Raw genomic sequence first — 20846 nt, forward strand, 5'->3', positions numbered from 1 at the left:
AGGACTGGATCGCCCTTTCCCTTTGCAATCAACACCACAATAGACAAAGCTTCAGGCTAATGCGACTTTATTTTGCTAGAGCCTAGTCTCTCTACAAATGCAAATTCAAGGAAAACTCTCAGGCTCTAAACAACTAATCAACAATCTCTAAGCAGAGGAGACAAACCAAAGGGAGAGAAAGTTGTGGGCAGTTTGGGGTATGAACCCCACAGCCCAGCTAGCTTCGCAGTGATGCCCCTCCCTTAGGGTGGCTCCCTCCTAGGGTGGCTTCCAAGAGTGGCTATCTGGGCAGAGTGCCTGAGCCCTGCCCCTCACTTTTCCCACTTGGCTTTGCGTCGTCCCCCTAGCGTCTCCCAAGTCATGCTCCTCTTCCTCGTAATCCTCCTCCTCGGAAACTTGCATTCTCATGGTGCAGGGAGGGCAGGGACTCAGCCTGGGCCATCTGTTGGTCAGGGTCTTGGGAGGACTCTCTTCCAGCATTCTGGCTCACTAGGGAGGGTCCCTCTCCTGGCCTTTGATCTAGCTGCTGCTCTGATTCAGAATCGGAGCTGTCAGACACTTAAAGGCTCTTAGAGTCATCCCTCACATAAGGTAAAGGGGGCGTTCCTGTGGGCGGGGAGGGCAGGGGACTGGAGAGGCCAGTTTATGAGGAGTCCTCTGGTCTCCCCAGCCTCCTTCCCTCCCCCTGCCCAACACCTCAGCTAGATGGGCAAAAAAGTCCGTCTAGCAGAAACACAGAGCTGGAGGAGCACGGAGGCAAAGATCACCTCCGCCGTTTCTCCCGCTCTGCATTGCATAGCCGTGAACCTCTGAGTTTGGCCATCCCCATAGGATTGTGCCCTAAAGTTTTATTAGTGGTCAACTGGCAAATCCAGTTTGCTTGCTTGCACCCTTCACCCTATCGCTTCTAACAACCTCCAGCCAGCCTTTTCCTTTTTGCTGGATATAATGCTCATTGTCTTCTGAGGCTTGTTAGACACTGGATTTCCTGGATGGGCACCACACCTCACCTAAGAAGGTATGTGTTTGTGAGCAGTTATGATATTTGGTTGCTCCAGCTATCGAAAAGACCAGCACAAAAACACATTAGCTCACTCTGTTCAAAGAAAACATCTGTTGCTGAGCGGGCAATTGCAGGGCATTTAAGCAAAGGGAATGGAACTGGGATTGTGATTAAGCCTCAGAGGCAGATAGAGCCCCGTCGGCTTGGGTTAATCAATGACGAGGCTGTAGCCTTCAACATCTGCTGACTGCTTGCATCTCGGAGGCATGGGAGAGGATGGGAAACTTTGCTCCAACATCTGTTCCCTGTGTTTCAAGCCTGGCCAATGAAACTCGTAGCCTCTGCCCCTGGTCTAACAAACACCTGGAAGAGTTTTCCCTTTGCAGCTCAAAGGTAACAGCTTGAAGAGCTTTATGTTTGCATACATGCTTGGCATGCAGAAGCTCTTGGAGCCAATCCCCAGTGCGTTGTCTGTTATTGAACCTTGACTACTGGATTCAGACTCATGACAAGATCTATTTAACAGAGCAGTATACAGCTCCCTGGGCAGGGTCCTTAATGCAGGCCCGTGGCAGGGTTTTGCCTACTCCAAGGGAAGAGAGGGAATGGAGAGTCTGGAGGCTGGGCTGGGCGTAAGGCACAGGTGGGGAACTGATCTGGTCTCAGAGGCTGGATTGTCTCCTGGGACACCCCCTGGGGGACAGATGATGTCAGAGGCAGGCCCCTCCCTCTTGAAGCCCCCCTCCCCCCAAGCCCTTCCCCTGACATCATCTGACTCCTTTCTCCTTGCAGAGAGAGGAATGGGGTGAGGGCTTGGTTCCTCTCTCTGCACAGAGAAAGGGGCTGCATTTCCCTGTTCAGCACTAGAGAAAAGCTGCCTTTCTCTAGCACTGAGCAGGGAAATGCCACTCTTATCTCCAGTCAGTGAGCAGGGATAAGAGTAGGGTTTCCCTGGTTAGGACTAGAGAAAGGCTGCCTTTCTCTAGCACTGAGCATTGGACAGGGCCTGGAATAGAAGCTGGTGGGCTGGATGGGAAACCCTCATGGGCCATATCTGGCCTGTGAGCTGGAGGTTCCCTGTCCCTGGCTGAAAGGGACAACGTACCATTAATCCACCTGAATACAACAGACCTGGCTAAAAAGGCTCCCAGGCAGCAGAGCTGGGAAAGACGGCTGCTAGGGATGTTCAGATGTTGTTAAATCCTTTCTATCTGTGTTGCACTGATTGTCACATGTCTTTCATTCCTTCATCTGCTCATTGATGGAATCAGATTTTATGTACGAGAATTTTGTTCCTCTTTGCAAATGCGCATTTGCGTTAAGGTGCACTTGTGCAAATCCCCTGCAAAAGTTTTTTTTTAAAGGTCCGCAAGTCCACAGAATCTGTGTGACTCGGAAAAAGCTGGTCCGTTGCAGAATCTGCAGGTCAGATTCGAAATCTGGACCCATTTGAATCTGTTATGGATTTCTCCAACATCCCTAGCTGCTGCCAATGGTTTGATGGGCCAATGGTTTGATGGGCCAATGGTTTCAGTTGGTAGAACGCTCTACCCATGACTCCTGGAGGGCTGGTGAGAGATTGCAAGGCTGGGAGGAATGAGCATAGGGTAACCCGATGCAAAAAGGACTGCCAGCCAATCGCTAATAAAACTTTATAAACTAATAAAACTGGCCCCGAATAAGACCTGTAATGTACTAGCTGGTTGACCATCCTTGCAGCTGGCTACCCCACTGGAAGAAGCAGGTCTGTCCTCTGCACCTTACAAATAAGCAGAACTAAGGATGGAAAGCACCATCCCTAGTTGCCAAGCTCCACTTTGGCCAAGCTCCACTTCAGCCCACCAGATTCCTTTTCTGGATCTGCCTCTGACTAGCTGGATTCCATCCTCAATTGGCCTGCCTTGACTCTACCTCTCTGCCCCCCCTACAGACCATCATTTTAATGCAGGTCTCAAAGCTTCCTTATGCTGAGAGAGGCCATTGGTCCATCTAGCTCAGTATCACCTACTCTGATTGGCAGCAGCTCTCTGAGGTCATGGGCAGAGAGGGGCCATTCCTAGTCTGGCTCCCTGAGATCCTTAAGCTGGAGATGAACTTGGGCCTTCTGCAAGGCTTGCACTAACTGATGGAAAGCAGCACCCTGTACCTATTGAGGTGACCCAAGTTTTAAAGTTGAAGGCTCATGGTTTGATGCTGGAATCAGCCCAGAGCAGCCCCTGGGAAGTTCAGATGCAGAAGCTGGCAAACTTACAGAGACAGAGTCACTGTCACATAGGATGACTGCACCCAAACATCACTGAGGTCGTTAGACGAGGTACTTGATTAGGGATAAGCAGACTGTATTAAATCCCTTCCATCTGTATTTTGCAGATTGTCAGGTGTCTTTCATTCCATCATCCACTCATTGACACAATTGGATTTTTTTAATCTATGTATGAGAATTTTATTCTATTTGTGCAAGTGTGCATTAGCGCAAGTGTGCATTAGCGCAAGTGTGCATTTGCGCTAATTGTGCAAGCATGCATTTGTGCACACACACACACCCAAGTTAAAAATACCTGGTTCGCAAGTCTGCGGAATCTGTGTGACTCAGAAGAAGCCAGTCTGCTTCCAAAGGCACAGGTTGGATTCACAGAAATCCAAACTCATTTGAATCTGTTGCAGGTTTCTCCAACATTCCTACTCCTCATGGTTCTGCATGGACCTGTGGTCTGTTTGGAGTCCGCTTTGAGTACAGCCTTCAGTGTTCCTGCTCCGTCGCTGCGGAATACCCTGCCTGTTGATGTCAAGCAGGCACCAATGTTGTTTCGTTTATGGCGCTGGCTGAAAACTTTTTTATTTAAACAAATATCCCTGATGGACCAGCCACCGTTTTATTGACATAATTGGATCTTAAACGTTTCAATTCTGTATTTTGATTTTTGTCCCCTCTTTTATTGTTCACCGGTTGGGAATCTTGGAAAACATCGAGTGATATATAAATCTTGGCAATAAATACACAAATAAACTCCCCAAAGAGTTTTGCCTGGCACCTACATTGTCATCTTTTTGTTGCCAGGTAAAGACCTTTCTTTTCTCCCAGGCATTTTAGAGATCTAGTTCTAGATTATCATGGCTGTTTTATCGATTTGTGTACTGTTTATTGTTTTGCAATCTACTGTGTTTTATTCTTTTCAATATTTATATTGCATTTTATATTTTTAATAGTTATATGGCGTTTTAGCTTTTTAACTGCTTGTAATCTTCCCGGAGAGCATTAGTTACTGGGTGGATAAGAAATATAATTAATTAATTAATTAATGACTAACACTAAGGTGTGCTGTCACTGACCTTGTCACACAGTGATCTGGTCTCAGCTTGGATCCAAATTTAGTCATGCTTAGAGCAGACCCACTGAAATCCATAGGGCTTATGTTTGGACAGTCAGAACAGATAATACTGGGTGGTCTGACTCCGTATGAAGCAACTTTATACAGTCCTCAGCTGTCTTGGTTAAAGGCTGCCCCTAAGACGTCTGACTGCTTGGGGATGAAGGGAATACACACACACACACACAGTACTGTGCAAAAGTCTTAGGCCACCACCAGCTTTGTTGTTTTAGCAAAGTTTTAATGACCATCCATAATTATTTTTCGGTCTCTGTATTAAGATACAAACAGAAAATACAGGAAATATGTACAGGCAACAGTCAGTATTTAGTGTGACCTCCCTTGGCTCTAAGCACACCTTGAACTCTTTTGGGGAGACTGTCCTGACGTTTTCTGAAGTAATCTTCTGGTATATTATACCAGGCTCCTTTCAGCACTTCCCAGAGTTCAGCACTTCCCAGGTCTGGAGTCTGTGGAGGCCAGTCCATGACTGTTTTATCAGCTGTTTTCCTCGCTAAATATGATTTCACTGCATTAGCAGTGTGCTTGGGATCGTTATCATGCTTATAAATGAAAACATTCCCAATCAGGCGCTTTCCAGAAGGAATGGCATGATGAATTAAAAACCTGTCTGTACTTTTCAGCATTCATGATCCCATCAGTACGGACAAGATCGCCAACACCACTGGCAGAAATGCAGCCCCAAACCAGGACAGGCCCTCCATGTTTACTGAAGGCTGCAAGCACTCATTTGTCCATCTCTCTCCAACTCTTCTTCTCACATAATGTCGACGATTGGACCCCAAAATTTCAAACTTGGATTCATCACTCCATAATACTCTTTTCCACTGATCCTCATTCCAGTGTTCGTGAGCTTTAGCATATCTTAGCCTTTTCACCCTGTTCCCCTTCTGCAAAAGTGGTTCCTTGGCTGCTACCCTTCCACGAAGACCATTCCTGGCCAGGCGCCTGCTGTTACTCTAGTGTAAGGGGAGGTCACACTAAATACTTGCCACTTTAGCCTATGGAAGCTGGGTTTTTTCTATTTTCTTTCTATTGTTGAATACTGCATCCAAATTTCCTGTATTTTCTGGTTGTATTCTAATGAAGAGACTGAGAAATAATTATATATGGTCATTATACCATTGCTAAAACAACAAATCTAATGGTGGCCTAAGACTTTTGCACAGTACTGTATGTATGTATGTATGTGTGTGTATGTATGTATGTGTGTGTGCCATTTCCATTTAGAAATGTTCCACTGGATCTCTGTTTTGCTTCCACACCGACTTGCTCTGCAGACAGAGGAGTCTGAGCTTCCCTTTCTTGTTGCGGAGAAGGGGAAACAGATGGGATATGCATCATCTGAGCGTGCATTCCTCAGCACACTTCTCCCGGGATTTGGGACCCCCAGGTTGCTGTAACAGATGGTAGCTGCAGGGACTCCCTCATCCCTCCCCCCACCATCCTTCCCTGACCCGCTAAACTGCCGTCAGTCACAGCTCTCCAAGTGCAGCGGACGCAGCGAAGATCTTGGGATTTGTTGGTTCCACGCAGTGGAATTAGCTCATTCTTTTCCCCCAGCCTTGCTGCGTTAGCAGGACTTGGAAGGAAGACTTCCGTTCATATTTCTCGATCTAGATCATGACTCCGATTCCCAAGGCAAGGGAGAACGAGTTTGCTCGATGCAGCCAGGCCCTTGCCTTTGGCCTGGGAAATCACGGTTTGGTTATGTGAGCCTTTGGAGGTCTGTGGCTTCCAAGGACCGAGGCCTTGGTCACTGGCTCTGTGGGTGACCTCATCTTCCTCCTCCCCTCCTCCTGCTCCCCCGCCCTGCCCCAGAGTCAAGGTTCAAAGAGCTGCACGCTGGTGATGTAGGTAGGAGTGGAATGAAGTCTCGGAATGACGGAGTGCCCAGGGTGGAGAACCATGAGAACACCTCCATTGTTTTTACACCTCTCAGAAAATAGGCTTCCTCTGAAGCCTTGTCTATGAATACAGCTGGATCAGGGCCAGGGTGTTAACAGCTGGAACCTTCAGACAGCCACCAGGGCTCTAGCATCCTGGAAGGTATATAGCCCGGGGGAAGGGGGAGGAGAGCCACTGGGGGTAGTGGTTTGTGTGTTGGACTCAGACTGGGGAGTCTCGGGTTCTAGTCCCACTCTGCCCTGAAGCTCACTGGATGACTTTGGGCCAGTCAGTGGGGATGTTCACACAACACGCTAACCTGTACTCAGTGGGTGAGCATGGGTTGTTTGTTGAACTGCGTGTTGTCTGAATCCAGGACATGCAGTGTGGCTTGTTAACCATCCTGAACAACCCAGCAATAAACCATGGGTTCTCAAACAAGATGGCTTGTTCGAGAAAAATAAACTGCACTGCATCACCTTGGGGGAAATGTCCTGGCATCAGACAACACGCTAACCCACGGTTCAGCAACAACCCAAACTCAACCACTGAGTGCGGGTTAGTGTGTTGTGTGAACCCAGTCACTGACTTTCACCCTAACCTACCACACAGGGTTGTTGTGAGGATAAAATGAGGAGGAGGAGTATCATGTATGCCGCCTTGGGCTCCTTAGAGGAAAGACAGGCTATAAATGTAACAAATAAATCATAAATAAACCTCAGGCATCTTTGATGTGATGCAGTTCTCAGCTAAAAAAAAGGCTTACAAAAATGTGCATATATATTATAGAAAATTGGGTATCAAAATAAATGCAAATTTTGGTGTGTGTGTTTACTGCAGACAGATGGAGAAACAGGATGGAACAGACTTTTTGACTGAACATATGCAAAACTTACACAGACAGGAAGTAGACTGGTTCGCTCTTCCCTGGGTGTTTTGCAAGCAGCTGGAAAGCCTGAATATGGCACACACATAGTCAGAGTGAACCCAGTTACTAGGAGTGCATGAAAATGAGAAATTTGTCTGCTTGCACCTTAAAATGGGGGAGATTAGGGTGTCTCAATGTGTGTGTATGAAATGTTAGCTTTCTAGTTGGATTGGAAGCACCTGAACCATTCAGGGACAAATTTAATAGTTGAAGTACTTCCAAACCAACTAGAAAGCTAAGGTTTTGTGCACACAGTTTGAGGTTATTGAAAAATGTCTGAAAGCAGGGGGGAGAGAGAGAGAGAGAGAGAGAGAGAGAGAATGAATTGAGTTTTCATCTCTCAAAAGAACATGGTGACACAGAGCTAGCCCAAACCAGGCTTTTTTGCAGGAGTTTCAGTTCCCTCTTCACGGGGAATTGGGTGTGGGAGGGTGTGTGGAGGGAATGTACACAAATTTATGGAAACATAAGCAAGGAGGTGGGATTTCCCCATGCAAAATTCAGAGATTGGGGCAGGGGGCAATTTCCAGTATCAGCTGGGAACATTATGTATCCTTATAGTAGACAAGCTGTATTTACTAGCAGAATCATAGAATCATAGAATAGTAGGGTTGGACCGGGCCTATAAGACCATCAGGTCCAACCCAACGAGTACACAGTAGACAGACATGTACCCGTATGCACACTCAGATTGCAACATTTCCCCACCAGCTAATGTTTCATTTGGGGCTTCACCCCACCCCCACCATGCTGTTTCCCTTCCTCCAGCTCTTTCCCGCCATGAGCTGGCTGCTGCGTTCCGGCAGTGGCAGATGTGGGGTCCGCCAGCACTCCGGCCCACGTCTCCTCATTGTCTGTTGTGGGAAAGGCCAAACCTGCAGCCACAGAGGCCTGCCTGTGTTTACAGCTTTGGGGAGGAAGTATCCAGTGTCACCATCAGTTTGGTTTGCCTCAGAACAATGGCACTTCTCCAGCGTGCTTGCGAGGTCTCTCTCTTTCTCTCGGCTCCCCCTCTTCCAGCGTCTTTTAAGGGGAGAGTGGGAAACATGTTGTCTCTTTTTCTTCTCCTCCTTCTCGGTTTCATAGGAGCCAAATAAAGAACAGCTGTTTTTGTTGGTGTGTTGCCTCGGACGGGGGAGTGAGTGCTTCCTGGACCCGCCGGGAACGACTTATCTCATACACCCAGGTGTGTAGAATTGGAACCTAAAGCCCCCCGTCTGTCCATCTGGAGCTGCTCCAGTAGAGTTACTGTGGATGAATGCAAGGGAATGACACAGTTCCCGAGCCCTTTCTTGGGAGAAGGCCATTCCCACAGGTGGCTCGCTTCCCAGCACACGCCTTTCATTCTCACCAGTGTCGTCCTGTAATGAAAGGCTGATTCTCACGACGGCCTCAGCCAGTGGCAGCTGGGCAGGCTCAAGAAATGCTGGCATCCGAGGTGGGAAAACTACATAGTGCCTCCCCCACCACCTCGGTAAATCCAAGTTCTATTACAGCCTTCTCCGGGTGCCCTCCAGAGGTGTTGGATCCCCCAGCCAGCCAGGGCTCCCCAAATCCTGCAACTCAGCCTCATTTCTCCATCCCTCCAATGGCATCTTTCACCATGGGGCATCTTGTCCTCTGCCTAGTGGTGGCTGCTTGGTAGTCCTTAGCCAGCAGCAATAGAAAGAAGCTATTGCTCTGACAAGGGCAACAAATCCCATCCCCTCTCTGTTCTAATAATTGCTATCTTCATAATACATCTGCAGTGCTCTGCACTAACCTTCTCCTAAGCCCTCCCAGGTATAGGATCTTATAGAAACACAGAATCACAGGGTTGGAAGGGGCCTACAAGACCATCAAATGTAGGAAGCCTGATTCCCAGGCGGTCTCCCATCCAAGTACTCACCAGGGCTGACCCTGCTTAGCTTCCGAGATCAGACAAGATCGGGCACACTGTTTGATTCTTGATAGGTTGACTCCAGGGCCAGCGTCATGAGTAGGAATGGTTAGGCTGCTGCCAAGGGCCCATACCCAAGCAGGGGCTCACTAACAAGAGCCCCCTGGACTTGTTCCTCCTCTTCACCCTTTCATCCTGGTTGTTCACCTGCCTCTTGCTCTGGCCCAGGCAACATGCTGGTGGTGGTGAGAAGGAGATGCCACGGCCTACTTGCTCACCGGTTCTGTGCCTGTCAAACAAGCAAGGGGTAGCGGTGATGAGAAACAGGAAGAAGAGCTGGTGACCATGGCAGTGAGAAGGTTCACTGAGGGGGCCCACGGAGGGTGTCTTGCCCAAAGGGCCCCAGAAACCTGGAGGCAGCATTGATTTGCCTCTTATTTCAGGATCAATGGGGTGGATGCGGTGTGTCCTCTTTTTACAGAGTACAGTCCTATATTTGACGGGCTGCCAGAGGACTGTCCTCTCTTTGAAAGGCTGTCCTGTCCAAGTCCGTTTGAAAGATAAAGCACCATCAAAAAGAAGAGCTGAAGTGCCTTGAAGTTGCTCATCCATGATTCGCACCTGGACAGCAGCCTGAACACGCAGGTCACCTGGTCGCAGTCTTCCCCACTCAGCTGAAATGTACTGTACTTCTATTTAAGTTATAATAATCTGCGTCTGTGTGAATAAATGGGGATATGCAGATGGATTTCTTCTTTTTTGATTAAGCATATCCCCTTCTTTGGCGATTCACAAGCGGACACCCTATGGATAAGTGCAGAGTCCCAAGGCAGCCTGGGGGCGGGAGGAGCCAAAGTTTGTTAATGGGTTTGGTGTCACACACACACACACACATCGCCCCACCCCAAAATATGCGCTTGGTTCTTTTCAGGGAGCAGCTGAGAACACAGTCCTGCTGTAATTGCTGCTGGTCTCCTAGAAACCTGATTTTTTGAGCTGCTGCTGAAAATGGTGGGTGTGTAGAGTCATGGCTGAGGGTCCAATAGAGTAACAGACCAGGCCTCTTCTCAGGAAGATTTAATGAGGGGTTGTCCAATCTGAGAGCAGACAGACACAGAAGGTTAACATAAAAAGCTTTTTTCAGATGGAGTGCTAAGTTCAAATGCCCTGCAATTGCCATGGCGTCTCTCTTCCCCCTGCTTTTTAAAACCCTGAAACATGCACACAGCATCCTTTCATCCCCCCTAAAAGTCAGCGGTCTTTAGCGCCATGGTGAATGCAGTGATCTCTATGAACAGCCCATAAATTCTGCCCAATTGCATCCCATCCAGTTTATTTAATTTTGTAAAATCTGTTTTGCGATGGCTGTCATAACTGCCCATGGCAATGAGTTCCGCAGATACTTCTGTGCATGCCTGCCCTAGTGTTTGGGTTTATATTCTCCATTCAAGGCAGAGGCAGGCTCAATTGGGCAGATATTTATTTATTACATTTATATCCCACCTTTTTTCCTCCTTAAAGAACCCAAGGCGGCATGCATAATCCTCCTCCTCTCCATTTTATCCTCACAACAGCAACCCTGTGAGGTAGGCTGGGCTGAGAGTTTGTTACTGGCCCAAAGTCACCCAGTGAGCTTCCATGGCTGAATGGGGACTAAACCCCGGATCTCCTGGCTCCCAGCCCAACACTCTAGCCACTACACCACACTGGCTCTCTATTTATATCATCTAGATATAAATAGATAGATCTAGATATAGATCTAGATCTAGATCTAGATCTAGATATAGATATAGATATAGATAGGTGTGTGTGTGTGTGTGTGTACAAGCATATATTTATTTTATTTATTAGCCACCCATCTGGCCGGCTACCTGCCACTCTAGGCGGTGTACAATACTAATAGCAAATTTACATAATCAACTGAACAACAACAACAACAAAAACCATAACAAAACAACACTGCTCTAAAAAACCCTAACCCACCCCAAATGCCCACCTGAACATCCAGGTTTTTAAAGCCCGGCAGAAGCTCATCAAAGAGGGGGCATGGCAGAGGTCACTAGGGAGGGAATTCCACAGAGTGGGGGCCACCACAGAAAAGGATATGTGTGTGTGTGTGTGTGTGTGTGTGTATGTGTGTGTGTGTATCCAGGAGCATTGAGGCGTCAATGCTGGTGTTACATAGTCCTGCGAACTCCTTGTCAGTCAGCAGGTTCCTTCCCTGCCTGACCAGTCCAAACTCATCTCTGGCTCCGCCCACTGATCCCCCTGGTCCAATGCCCTAATGTGGTATTTTTGAAATCCCCTTAATTGACAACCCTAAAACTCTGTCCTGCATGCCACCCGCTGCAGTTCAGATGGTGAAGCAGAGCATCCTCTGAAGATCAGGAGAGGAGATGGACCTTTACATATCTCGATCCTTTGCGGCTTCCTATGTTCCTGTGCTCATGGGAATCCCACAAACAGGACAGGATGCAACAGCACCCTCTTGCTCATGGTCCCCAGCAACTGGCATTCAGACACACATCGCCTCCTATACTGGAGATAATATATAGCCATCATGTTTAGTAGCCTTGGGTAGCCTTACCCTCCCCACGACTTTGTCTAATCCCCCTTTAAAGCCATCTAAACTGGTGGCAATCCTCAGCACATCTTGTGGAAGCAGATTCTACGGATTGTAGTCAAACTGCTCTCCGGCACCAGTCACCCTTCAAATGTGGTCCACGTTCACGTTTTAGGTGAACAAGCATATATACGTGCGTATACATATGTTTTAGGAGAGATATGTTTTAGGAGAGGAGGCAGCCCAGATGATGTAAACTCAGAAGGAATCTTTAAACTAGAGGTCTCAAGGGAGGCAAAGAACAGGAGTATTACACACACACACACACACACACACACACACACATTTTCCATTGGGAAATCCCAAGGGAGGAATAAACCCTCCAGATAGGCCTAAAAGGTGAGTGTCTAAAGACAAGTTCACATGCAATGGAAGATTCAGATCTGCCAACTGGACCCCAAACTTTTCCTTCAAGTCCTATTTTCTGTCCCCTATCTTCTCACCCAGATATCTCACTTTGATGCTAGTAATTCCTCCAACCTTTTACAGATGAAAATGGGGATATTCTTGTATTCATAGAATCACAGAATCACAGAATCATAGACTAGTAGGGTTGGAAGGGGCTTATAAGACCATCGAGTCTAACCCCCTGCTCAGTGCAGGAATCCAGGTCAGAGCATCCCTGACAGATGGCTGTCCAGCCTCATCTTGAATGCCTCCAGCGTGGGAGACCCTACCATTTCCCTAGGAAACTGGTTCCATTCTCGTATTGTTCTAACAGTCAGGAAGTTTTTCCTGATGTTCAGCTGGAATCTGGCTTCCTGTAACTCGAGCCCATTATTCCATGTCCTGCACTCTGGGATGATGGAGAAGAGATGCTGGCCTTCCTCTCTGGGACAGCCTTTCAAGTACTTGAAGAGCGCTACCATATCTCCCCTCGGTCTTCTCTTCTCGAGGCTCAACATGCCCAGTTCTTCCAGTCTCTCTTCATAGGGCATTCTTGTAACAGTGCAAGAATGCCCCCTGCCCCCCTGCCTCCCAGCCCCAAGCCTTCCTCAAAGACAAAATAGAGTCACTGATTTACTAGGGACTTTGACCATAAGATTGGGTTCATCCCTGACTAAGAAGAAGAATATGCAGGCCCTGTTCCCGGTTTACTGGTACAAATCCACTGCCTTGCCTGCTTCCTGCCTTATTAAATGCCTTTGTGTCTTCCTTGCACTGCTCAAACTGAGCATGTAGGAAGGAGAGGATCTTGCTGAAAAACAAATAGTCGCTTTCCCCCCATCCCGTGGAGCGGGAGGGTTCTTCAGTGGTTGTGTTTCCATTATCCTGGGAACAGACTTGGTCTGACAGATGCTTGTGGCTGGCGGTCAATTCTTTAAATTATTATTTTCCAAGAGAGGAATGTAGCGATTGGGCTTGAATCCTTGAGTGTGTGGATGTATGTGTGTGTGCATGTGTGGGTGGGTGTGCAAAGGAAGGCCCTCCGCTACTAAAAAAACATGCCAAGTGCAGACAGTCCTTCTATTTGTGCGGCTGGTTACATTCGTGACTGAGCTTAAATAACTTCCAGGCCAGACTAGACATGATGTTAAGTGCATCTTTGCATTTCACATATAGCTTTCGGGGAAAGTGCAAATAACACTGACTTGGGGGAGGCAGATAAATAATAGCCACCCCCAACCTAGCACCCTCTAGACTTGTTGGACTACAACTCCCATCACCTCAGGCCAACATGCTGGGGGTCTGGAAAGGAAAGTGATCTACCATTCCAATGTCTTACAGTGCTCTAGAACTCTCAGTGTACCATTGCTCTGGGACACTGTGTTAAATTAAAGGGGTGGGTAGTGTCTCTTTCCAGACCCAACTGCTGCTACCCCATAAACCCACAGCCCGTTGGGGTGTGGGTGGCACTAACTGGTAGCCATCACCAGAGGGGAACCTTGCTAGGACCCCTTTCAAACCTGGAACCTAGGGCGGCCATGTGTCCTGTGGAATTCACTTCCGAATGATGTAGTGATGGCCACTGCTTTGGATGGCTTTAAAAGGGGACTGGATGAATTCATGGAGGGCTATCACTAGCTTCTAGTCCTGATGGCTATATCAGAGGCAGTATGCCTACATATACCAGTCGCTGGGGAACATGGGCAGGAGGGTGCAGTTGCACTCATGTCCTGCTTGTGGGTTCCCAGTCAACAGCTGGTTGGCCACTGTGTGAACAGAATGCTGGACTGGTCTGATCCAGCAGGGCTGTTCTTACATTCTTATGTTTGTACTTTACAGAGAACAGTCCTCTGTTTGGAAAGTTACCATTTCCTCTTTTTTTGGCAGTGCACTAGGGGCCACCCTAGAACTGTTCCTGGATAATATGGTGGAGGTAACAGCAGTAGATAGCAGAGACAGACGGGAGAGGCAAATATAACCAGGGGTGAGCCTAATGATGGAGGGATGTGTGACAATGCTAGCTTTTTGTATGAAAATACATTGAGGCCTCAGCCTTTCCGCCTCACGTGGAAGGATATTCAGAAACATGCCCGGAGCCTCTTGATGGCAAAAACGGTTTGGTACATTCTCTCTGTCTCTCCCCCCCCCCCGCCCCAAACCCCATTCCTCTCCCTTGTGATGAGCTGCTAAAGGATTAGCTGAGGTGTTGTCTCTGGGGACTTGGCTTCGAGGCTGCAAGATTGAGCAAAGGTTTTGGACGCCTGCCGAGCTCTTGTTTATGAAGAGGAACATTCCAACACCCATTGTCGAAGCGGGACCCCTAGGCGGGCTGTGGGAGGGGAAAGAGCGGGAAGTTTGTCTGCTCTGTGGATGAAGCCAGGATCATGAAGGTGGGGCTCCCATGGCGGGCGGTTCGTCCCCTGCGGCTCTTTTTGACTGCGGTGTCTGACACAGATTGGCAAGTACAGGCCAGCCAACAGGACAGGCGTCATCTGAAATGTAAACACTGTGCTCCTTGTGCAGCCAAGAGGGCACTGCAGGGCTGGGCTGGGCTGGGCTGGGCTGGGCTGGGCCGGGTGGCCGTCAGTTTGAGAGCCATCCAGGCAGTCGTGTTTCACAAGCGACTGTGCTCCACCGCTTGCCGCTTCAACTTCGACAGGAGGTGCAGGGGCCTCTGTCCCAGGAACCAACGTGTCTTCCGTGGTGCTTCACCTAGAGGGCACTGCCATCAGTGGGCCACCGAGGGTTGGACTTTGAGACCAAAATCCAGGGCCCCGGAACCCAGTCGCCCCCAAATGACCACCAAGAGAGCAGAAGGCGAGGAGGAAGGCAGAAGCAAACTCCATCCCCCCTGCCTCTGCTGCAGTCATGATAGTGCTACGATTTAAGTGGATTCAAAATGCAAAATTGCACATGTTCAGAGCATTATTATTTTTAAAATCAGGGTTAGCAAACAATTTTGTTGTTATTGTTCTAACATATTGAGAATGTAGAAGCAGTTGTAAGGCATGGATGAGGTTGCGGGGTGGCAAAGAGGAAAACGTACGGCCATCTAAAAGCCCCCCTCCCCCGAACACCGTTAAGTCCAGGGTTTAAAATGTGATGTATCAGCAACAGCAGGGGTGAGCAGCCTGGTGCTCACCCCAAGTTTTGGACAATGGCTCCCATCAGCCCTAGCCAGCATGGCCAATGGTAAGGGATTGTGGGAGTTGTAGTTCAGAACATCTGGAGAGCACCACGTTGCCTACCCCTGATGGAAGCAGATAAAGCAGAAGGGCAAAATCTAGCATGTTACCTGCAATGGGTGATCATATTTTTACACCCTGCCCACCTCCCTGAGCACTGAGGCATGCTAGGGACCAGTGCTTATGACCCGCATTTGGCTTTCCTTTCAGAGGAGAGGTTGCTGGAGACTCTGGGTGCTTCTGTAAAGTCTGGTTTATTTACAGATACACCAGCAGGGCATAGGTGGAGGCAAGCAGCCTAAACATTCCTTGCGTGCTATAGTTCCAGTGTCCCATCTCAAATCCCCAGAGAGAGGTACCTTCACCCCCATGTGCTTACTGTCCAAAACTCCTTTCTCTGTCTCTGTCTCTGTCTGTCTGCCTGCCTGTCTGTCTTTCTGTCTTTGTCTGTCTCTCTTCCATGCAGCTTCTTTCAAACACAGATCATAAGATCCACCCTTTGCTGGGTGTCAGGAGCAGGGAAGGATGAGAAGGATGAATCACCTTCCCTGAATGACTTTCATTTTAACATTCCAAGGATAACCTCTGTACATCTCAGTCATTAGCTCAGGGGTGCAGAGGCTCACACCTGCGGGCTAAATAAAGCCCTCCAGGGTTCCCCAGAATGCCATGCCCCTTCCCCTGGCCCTACCCACTTTCCCCCACCCACCCATCATTTGGTGACTTCGCAACTTCTGTGCAGTTTTTGCCCCCATTCTAAAAGGTTGAAATGCCTCTCCTAAGGCTTAGTTACAGGTAGTCAGAGCTTTAAAGGAAAACATGCTGGTATTTTTGGTCCCACCCCTTTGCCCTTTGGCCACACCCACAACTGGAATGTGGACCCCAAGAGCTTCTCTGAATTGGAATTCAGCCCTCGGGCTGAAAGGGGTTCAACACCCCTGGTGTCACCCATTCTACCACACGTCCCCACTTTGTCCTGCCCAACCCTGAGATCTTTGCTGGGAATTGAACCTGAGTCAAAGCAGACCCTTTGGCAATGAGGAATGATGGGCGATGACTTGAGTGGTGACCCTTGGTATGGAAATAGGGACATATAGAGGGAATGCACCGGAAGACCACTGTATTTCGAGGAGATAGGAGAGTGGCATACTGCAATCGTTCCTTGCATGCCTGAATCTCCTGGAGAACCTTAAAAATCTGCCCCCCTTAAGAGCTCTCACACCTCTGGGCTAGAGGTTTTACTTTCCAAGGTCAGCTGTCTGCTTGGGAGCCTATGACCTTGAATCATTTAGGTTGGCCACTGTCCACTTGTTTTAGCTTATCTTTTGGGTGGTACAAGGATGTATGAACATCATGAGACCTCAGAATCTGACCATCACCCCAGGTGTGATTAATTATACTCAGGTATAAAAGTCACCAGAGACTTGCCCACAGGGAGCTTCGATGCAGACCTGGACCATGGAGGTGCTGGGTGCCGGCTGCTTGGCTGGGGTCTCTCCATTGTCATTCACCTGGAGCTCCCAACAGCTGAATGGGGAGACCGCTATCTTGCTCGGAATCAGTATCTTGTGTTTCTCTGTATCATTTTGCCTGCTGTTTCATAAACTCCTTGACTTCTATCCACCTGTGTGCTTCTCGCTTCTGAATCCTACAAAGAACCTTTGCCTCTTGGCAAAACAGGACATTACAAGTGTGACCCCATTTTTACCCATGCAATATTGAAGGATATATGTGGGACCTGCAATTTACCAAGGGCAGTTCCTGGAAAACTGACTGATCCTGCTAAATAGGGCCAGTTGGAGGGTGTGATGTTTACACCCCCACCCCCACAGACCTGGAGTAATAAGGGGAGAAGGACTCTCTTTCATTACAGACCATCCTTACCCAACCTGCCGCTTTCCAGATGTGTTGGACTTCAACTCCCATCATCCCCAGCTATCTGGGGATGATGGACATTGACACATATCACATCTGGTGGACATCAGGTCGGCAAAGACTGCTATAGATCCACATTAAAGTTCCATCTCCTCCCGATGTGTGTGTGCGTGCTTGTATACTGTATGTTGTTTAAATTCAGCTTGCATTCCAGTCCAAGACTTAAATGAGCCTCAGACAATGATGAAAGCCTTTCCTATGGCAAAATGCTGGCTGCATCTGCTTTTGATTTCCAGCACATCTCCTGAGCGAGGAATATGGACAAGTTAAAACAGGCAAATTAGACAAGAGAGAGAGAGAGAGATGGAAAATGAAAATCTGCAAAGCTTTGTCAGCCTAGCTACTGCAGCCGTCCGTAATGCCCCCTCCCAGCCACAACATTCTTCCTGTTTCTGTGATCTTCTGCTCTCTCTCTCTCTCTCTCTCTCACACACACACACACACAATATTAGACACAGACATTTTATTTCCTGCGACTTTATTGACTGCTCCTATCTTACTTGTTATTGGTCCAGTCACCTTGCCCCCTTTGCAAATAGATGAGAAGAACCCAGTGGGATATAGTCCTACATCCTCTTTCCAGCACCGGTGAAACAGGTGCCTCCAGCAAGGTGACCCGAGCAGGGCATGAAAGCCACCCCTGCTATTCTCCTGCAACACCTGGTACTCCTAGGCTAGGGGTAGGCAACCTGGTGCCTTCCAGATGTCTTGGACCATGCCTCCCCTGAGCTATGGCTAGGGATGTACAGATTTTTGTTCAGTCTGTGTTTCACAGATTGTCAGGGCGTCCTTCTTTCCATCACTGCTCACTGACAGAATTTGACTTTTTTAACCAGAATGTTCTTGTACTTCCACTAATTCACCATTAGCTTAAAAACTCCGGTGTATGGGATGATCTGTCTTGACATTGATCTATATCTTACTAGAAAAGAGTTTCATAAACCTTGGCATTTTTGCTTGGGAAGGAATTAGTGCATTAGTGCTAATGCACACTTGCGCTAATGTGCACTTACGCTAATGTGCTAATCTGCATTAGTAAATACATATAGCTATACCAATTCCCTGGCTTCCTAGGAGCATCTGGTTGGCCACTGGGGGAAACAGAATGTGGAATCCAATCGCCCTTTGGCTTGATCCACCAGTATTCTTCTTATGTTCTTAGGTTATTTACCATCTCATTCTGCTATGTATGCAGATCAGGTCCGGATGTTTCCACATGAGAGGCTGATAACATATATGACTCAGTTGAAAAGCAAACCAGGGAGTGGAGACAGCACAGAGAGTTTGCACGCCACTCTTTCATCCCCCAGGGCAAACCATGTGCACCACTAATGCTGTGTTTGAGGCCAAGCAAGCCCCCTGCGAGCTGTACATTCAGTCTTATGGCTATCAGGACTCATTTAGATAAGGACAATTTGCCCTGCATCTCTGTCCATCCCCGAGCCTGGATGTGCAGGGTGGGAGCAGGTCCAGAGGAGGGGGATGGGAGAAACTGCACATCCCAGAGGCAAACACAGCTTTCACTGTTCTAAAGGTGCTGTTGGTTAATCAGATTCTCAAAAAGGCAAGTGGGGGGGATCACATGACTCCACTGGAGGCACACGCATCTTAGGATGGGAACTGTGTAGGACCTAGAAGCTGGAAGGAGCTGGGGGGAAATGGAGGGGGTGTTTTAGGATGACCATGTTGTCTCCGTCTTTACAGTCCTCTATTTGAAGGTCTTCTGTATTTGAAGGCCTGAGCAGCCCACACTGGCTGTCTCCAAAATGTATTAACTTGTGAAAGATCATGCAGAGGAGGGAGGGGGAAGGGGAAGGGGAGAGGAGGCAGAGGTGCAAAATGGATAAATTTGAGAGATATCCGGCCACCGGGAGGGGCAGTAGATTAGGAGGGAGGGGGGAAGGGGAGAGGAGGCAGAGGCATCAAATATATCAATTGGAGAGAGATCTGGCCACTGGGAGGAGCAGAAGATGAGGAGGGAGGGGGAAGGGGAGAGGAGGAGGAGTGAGTGAGCTTTGCTTTGAGAGCCTCTGTTTGCTCTTTGTGAGAATGGTGGTGTTACCAGAGAGGATTAGAAGCTAGAGCAGTGGTCTCCAAAGTGGGGTGCACACACCCTGGGGGGGCGCAAGATGATCCATTGGGGTGCATGAGCTGCCTGATAATTGAGCAGCCTCCTGCTGTCCTGACGCTGTCCTGACATTGTGTGCAGTGATGGTGGTGGTGGCGGCGGCGGCAGCAGGATGGAACAGGAGCCAAGAGGGAAGCTCCATGGCCTTTCTCTCTTGGCTCCAGTCCTATCCTGCCTCTGCTGCGGCCACCAAGAGCAACTGGGCCAGTTTCTGCCGGGCATGGCAGAGGAAGCCTTAACCCTTCCCACTCTCCTTTGGCAGAACAAAGCCAAGAAGAAAGCGCATCTATGACAGCTGTGTTAGTGTCTCCCAACCCCACCACACCCTTCTGTAATAGGTTTACCATTCATCGTTGTTTGTTCATTTAAAGCTCCAGAAAATTTCACTGTAGTTGCTTATCTCTCCCCAACACATGCATACACACACCTTTTCAATTCTCTCTCAACCACTAGTTTGTCCTTACTTTGATTGTGTGCGTGCGTGCACGCGCGTGCATGCGTGCGTGCGTGTGTGTATATATATATATATATATATATATCACTTTCCTTGTTCTTGGCTCCCCTCCACCTCCCCTTCTCAATTACTGTATTTCTTCCCTTCCGATTTTTGATCTCTTTTCAATAATAATAATAATAATAATAATCCTCTCTCTCTTCCATTAGGATTATAGTTAGTCCCCTCCTCCCCTTGCTTGTAGTTTAGTGTTTGCTTTTCTTTTGCCCGTGTGTGAGTGTGTGTGTTTGCGTGCTTGTGCTGTGTGGACAAGCAAACAGTGTGTGTAAAAGGGGCACACACGGTCCACATTTAAAAAAACAGTGGGCAAAGGACTACACACATTGACAGCTATTATTTAAATAATATAATACTACACAATTTGAGGCATCTTCGGGGTCTTGACAGGGGCAGAGGTGGGCAAGGTGCTGCTGTGCCCTCCTGCAGGGTTGCTGTGTTGCTTCCTGCCTCTGTCAGTCCAGCAGACAACGGCTGTTGCTCTTCGTTCAAGTCAATGTGCCCGCCTGGCAGGGTTGCTGTCTTTGTTTGCTTCCTGCCTACCAGCCAGTGAATTCAGCCAAAGAGACCCTGAGGTTATTGACTGTGAATAGGAAAGCAGTACTAGGGGAAAGGGGTTATTTGCTTTTCAAAGAAACCTACAGCAGAGTTTAGGGATAGTGACCTCCTCACCGCTTCAGCCCCTGATTATCCCTTTATGAACTTTGGTTTGAGTTTCTGAGAACAGCACTTTTTACCTGCATCTTGCACAAAAACTAGTAAGCCAAACTGTCTGAGATTTTGCAGGTGGGGTGCCCTCCAGGGGGGCTGTGCATTCCCTAATGTTCATGTACGTCTGTGCAGTGAAAAGTTATAGCTCTTTGCTTTGAGAGATTTCCTTGAAAAAAGTCTAATTTCACCTGTGCCTAGCACAAAAACTACTGGCCCAAATTGCCTGAAATTTGGCAGCTGAACACCCCTCCAGGGGGGCTGAGAGTTTTCCAAATTTCAT

The sequence above is a fragment of the Heloderma suspectum genome, chromosome 12 (assembly GCF_057233095.1).
Source record: "Heloderma suspectum isolate Gila_16-S chromosome 12, 16-S_ref, whole genome shotgun sequence".
NCBI lineage: Eukaryota > Metazoa > Chordata > Lepidosauria > Squamata > Helodermatidae > Heloderma > Heloderma suspectum.